A 5000-nucleotide genomic window follows, 5' to 3' on the forward strand; every position below is an offset into this window, starting at 1 on the left:
CTAATTTGTGCCTTAACCTAACCTAATTTGTGCCTTAACCTAACCTAATTTGTGCCGTAACCTAACCTAATTTGTGCCGTAACGTAACCCATGTTGTGCCGTAACGTAACCCATGTTGTGCCGTAACGTAACCCATGTTGTGCCGTAACGTAACCCATGTTGTGCCGTAACGTAACCCATGTTGTGCCGTAACCTAACCCATGTTGTGCCTTAACCTAACCCATGTTGTGCCTTAACCTAACCCATGTTGTGCCTTAACCTAACCCATGTTGTGCCTTAACCTAACCCATGTTGTGCCTTAACCTAACCCATGTTGTGCCTTAACCTAACCCACGTTGTGCCTTAACCTAACCTACGTTGTGCCTTAACCTAACCCATGTTGTGCCTTAACCTAACCCATGTTGTGCCTTAACCTAACCCATGTTGTGCCTTAACCTAACCCATGTTGTGCCTTAACCTAACCCATGTTGTGCCTTAACCTAACCCATGTTGTGCCTTAACCTAACCCATGTTGTGCCTTAACCTAACCCATGGTGTGCCTTAACCTAACCCATGTTGTGCCTTAACCTAACCCACGTTGTGCCTTAACCTAACCCACGTTGTGCCTTAACCTAACCCACGTTGTGCCTTAACCTAACCCACGTTGTGCCTTAACCTAACCTACGTTGTGCCTTAACCTAACCCATGTTGTGCCTTAACCTAACCCATGTTGTGCCTTAACCTAACCCATGTTGTGCCTTAACCTAACCCATGTTGTGCCTTAACCTAACCCATGTTGTGCCTTAACCTAACCCATGGTGTGCCTTAACCTAACCCATGGTGTGCCTTAACCTAACCCATGGTGTGCCTTAACCTAACCCATGTTGTGCCTTAACCTAACCCATGTTGTGCCTTAACCTAACCCATGTTGTGCCTTAACCTAACCCATGTTGTGCCTTAACCTAACCCATGTTGTGCCTTAACCTAACCCATGTTGTGCCTTAACCTAACCCATGTTGTGCCTTAACCTAACCCATGTTGTGCCTTAACCTAACCCATGTTGTGCCTTAACCTAACCCATGTTGTGCCTTAACCTAACCCATGTTGTGCCTTAACCTAACCCATGTTGTGCCTTAACCTAACCCATGTTGTGCCTTAACCTAACCCATGTTGTGCCTTAACCTAACCCATGTTGTGCCTTAACCTAACCCATGTTGTGCCTTAACCTAACCCATGTTGTGCCTTAACCTAACCCATGTTGTGCCTTAACCTAACCCATGTTGTGCCTTAACCTAACCCATGTTGTGCCTTAACCTAACCCATGTTGTGCCTTAACCTAACCCATGTTGTGCCTTAACCTAACCCATGTTGTGCCTTAACCTAACCCATGTTGTGCCTTAACCTAACCCATGTTGTGCCTTAACCTAACCCATGTTGTGCCTTAACCTAACCCATGTTGTGCCTTAACCTAACCCATGTTGTGCCTTAACCTAACCCATGTTGTGCCTTAACCTAACCCATGTTGTGCCTTAACCTAACCCATGTTGTGCCTTAACCTAACCCATGTTGTGCCTTAACCTAACCCATGTTGTGCCTTAACCTAACCCATGTTGTGCCTTAACCTAACCCATGTTGTGCCTTAACCTAACCCATGTTGTGCCTTAACCTAACCCATGTTGTGCCTTAACCTAACCCATGTTGTGCCTTAACCTAACCCATGTTGTGCCTTAACGTAACCCATGTTGTGCCTTAACGTAACCCATGTTGTGCCTTAACCTAACCTATAATGTGCCTTAACCTAACCTAAAGTGCGCCGTAACCTAAACTATATTGCGCCTTAACCTGACGCACGTTGTCGCTGAACCTGCTCTGTAATTGTTATGCAACCCGTTAAAGTAGTGTAGTGTTGCCTAACCGCAACCCTCGCAATATAGTTCGCTACTCGCACTGCCCGGTCCCCTGTGTATCGCGTCATGTTAAACACCTTGCAGGTGTTGCTGACTTTCCACATGCTCCTGCTATACACTGTAGTGTGGATAGCAGCAGGACGTACATGCCCCCCCCCCCTTCCCCCCTGCCTTCGCAAGCTGGTCGGTGAGAAGTTTGCATGTTCAATGCCCTTCGCATGCCGACGTACTCAGCCTACGTTGTGGTACGGCCTGTCACCTGTCCGCCGATGTACGCAAAACCCACAAACTGTACTGCACATTGCTCCGTATGTACTGAATGATACATCGTGGCCCATGTGACCGTATGACGACAGCGCCTAGCAACGGCGGACCATACAGTCCAAATATTGTGCACGCAGCTACGTGTCGTCTCCCTATAAGAGCTGGATTGCAGTGTGGTACGCCATACAGACGTGTGGGAGGAACGGACGCCCTGGATGGCGATCAGCATGAGCAGTCTGTTGATGTAGTGGAGCGTGTATTCGGACGTAGTCGTCTCTTCTCACACACCGTGATAGCATGTTGCACCGCGTTCCACATCTGCGACATGCTGCAGAGGCGGGCTGACAGTCGTTCGCGCAATGGACACCGCATACGTACGGGGTCTACCTTCCACGTGTTCTCTAGGCGTGCACATGTTGTTGCGTCTATGTGGGCAGACGTAGTGTGTTGTGACACCTGACACAGGCATGCAATACTCGTTGCAAATGGCGATGGACGTGTACGTTTGCTGGTGACGTTACGCAAATGAACAACCGGTAACCCGTTGTGGTGCGGTTGTTCTCGCTAGAGGTGAATCAGTGTTGGCGACGATCGGTCGAGCTATTAACCGGTTGTTTCAGGGATACCCACCATGCCCACGAACGTGAAAGGGGACCCACCATGCCCACGAACGTGAAAGGGGGATCTGGGTGTGAGGCGATACGCGGCGGTGGCTGGGTGGGACCGTCCCCGGCCGGTGAGGGGGGGCCGCCCGGCGTGCTGGCAGCGCGGTGCGTGGGCGCACGCGCTACAGCCGGCTGGTGGGGGCGGCCGGTGGCAGGCGCGCCGGCCGACGGACGCGGCAGGCGGCGCAGCTGCGCGCCGGCGCCCCCTGCTCGCGGCGCCTTGCGGCCAAAGTAGGTCCTCGCGGGCCCGGTGCGAAGCGCGGTGGCCATCTGCAGTGTGCTGGTCCGATTGAGGACTTTGTGCGCTGAGGATGCGCCGCCGCCCGGCGCTCGGCGCCGCGACGCCGTCTGCTGCTCGGTCGCCCCAGCGGTTCTCGCAGGTGGTTTGTATCGCAGCTGTGCGGACGTGTTGGCGCGTGCGCTGTGCTGGGAGAGTTCGCTTCGGCACCCAAGTAGGGCTTTTGTCCTTCTGTGGCGCTGGCGTTGGAGCTGCCGGTCACCGTAGGTGGCGCGTGTTGTCTCCCGCCGGCAATGCCACGACAGCACGCTCCCGGGCCTCTGTCGGCAGCGGCAAGCTCAGTTGGGAGCACGGGTGGTCGCACCTAAAGCGTCTACTCGCCTAACTCCGGGCGATTGCGCCTCTCTCGAACCCGACCAAGTACTTAGGACGGCGCTGCGCGCCGCCGGGACCTGAGAGGGTTTCGAGGTGTGTTGTGCAGGGGAGCTCAGCCTCCTCCTGTTTGCAGAATAATTGAGCGGACGCTTGCGTGTTCGCGCGGGCCCCCGGGACACACTCCCGGGCGGCCGGCTGCTCAGCTCTAGTTGACGCAGCTCCCTGGTTGATCCTGCCAGTAGTCATATGCTTGTCTCAAAGATTAAGCCATGCATGTCTCAGTACAAGCCGCATTAAGGTGAAACCGCGAATGGCTCATTAAATCAGTTATGGTTCCTTAGATCGTACCCACGTTACTTGGATAACTGTGGTAATTCTAGAGCTAATACATGCAAACAGAGTCCCGACCAGAGATGGAAGGGACGCTTTTATTAGATCAAAACCAATCGGTCGGCTCGTCCGGTCCGTTTGCCTTGGTGACTCTGAATAACTTAGGGCTGATCGCACGGTCCTCGTACCGGCGACGCATCTTTCAAATGTCTGCCTTATCAACTGTCGATGGTAGGTTCTGCGCCTACCATGGTTGTAACGGGTAACGGGGAATCAGGGTTCGATTCCGGAGAGGGAGCCTGAGAAACGGCTACCACATCCAAGGAAGGCAGCAGGCGCGCAAATTACCCACTCCCGGCACGGGGAGGTAGTGACGAAAAATAACGATACGGGACTCATCCGAGGCCCCGTAATCGGAATGAGTACACTTTAAATCCTTTAACGAGTATCTATTGGAGGGCAAGTCTGGTGCCAGCAGCCGCGGTAATTCCAGCTCCAATAGCGTATATTAAAGTTGTTGCGGTTAAAAAGCTCGTAGTTGGATTTGTGTCCCACGCTGTTGGTTCACCGCCCGTCGGTGTTTAACTGGCATGTATCGTGGGACGTCCTGCCGGTGGGGCGAGCCGAAGGCGTGCGACCGCCTCGTGCGTGCTCGTGCGTCCCGAGGCGGACCCCGTTGAAATCCTACCAGGGTGCTCTTTATTGAGTGTCTCGGTGGGCCGGCACGTTTACTTTGAACAAATTAGAGTGCTTAAAGCAGGCAAGCCCGCCTGAATACTGTGTGCATGGAATAATGGAATAGGACCTCGGTTCTATTTTGTTGGTTTTCGGAACCCGAGGTAATGATTAATAGGGACAGGCGGGGGCATTCGTATTGCGACGTTAGAGGTGAAATTCTTGGATCGTCGCAAGACGAACAGAAGCGAAAGCATTTGCCAAGTATGTTTTCATTAATCAAGAACGAAAGTTAGAGGTTCGAAGGCGATCAGATACCGCCCTAGTTCTAACCATAAACGATGCCAGCCAGCGATCCGCCGCAGTTCCTCCGATGACTCGGCGGGCAGCCTCCGGGAAACCAAAGCTTTTGGGTTCCGGGGGAAGTATGGTTGCAAAGCTGAAACTTAAAGGAATTGACGGAAGGGCACCACCAGGAGTGGAGCCTGCGGCTTAATTTGACTCAACACGGGAAACCTCACCAGGCCCGGACACCGGAAGGATTGACAGATTGATAGCTCTTTCTTG

The 5000-nt window shown here is 53.0% G+C and overlaps 1 non-coding gene across 1 annotated transcript in view; it reads left to right on the forward strand.

The window, feature by feature from the left end:
* The first annotated feature begins 3647 nt into the window (after positions 1-3647).
* LOC126430927 (small subunit ribosomal RNA) overlaps positions 3648-5000 on the forward strand; it is a 1909-nt gene continuing 556 nt past the window's right edge. Inside the window, exon 1 of the ribosomal RNA XR_007577426.1 lies at positions 3648-5000. This exon is cut by the window's right edge and continues 556 nt beyond it. This is a non-coding gene — a ribosomal RNA (small subunit ribosomal RNA).

The sequence above is a fragment of the Schistocerca serialis genome, unplaced genomic scaffold (genome assembly GCF_023864345.2).
Source record: "Schistocerca serialis cubense isolate TAMUIC-IGC-003099 unplaced genomic scaffold, iqSchSeri2.2 HiC_scaffold_1069, whole genome shotgun sequence".
Taxonomy (NCBI): Eukaryota; Metazoa; Arthropoda; class Insecta; order Orthoptera; family Acrididae; genus Schistocerca; species Schistocerca serialis.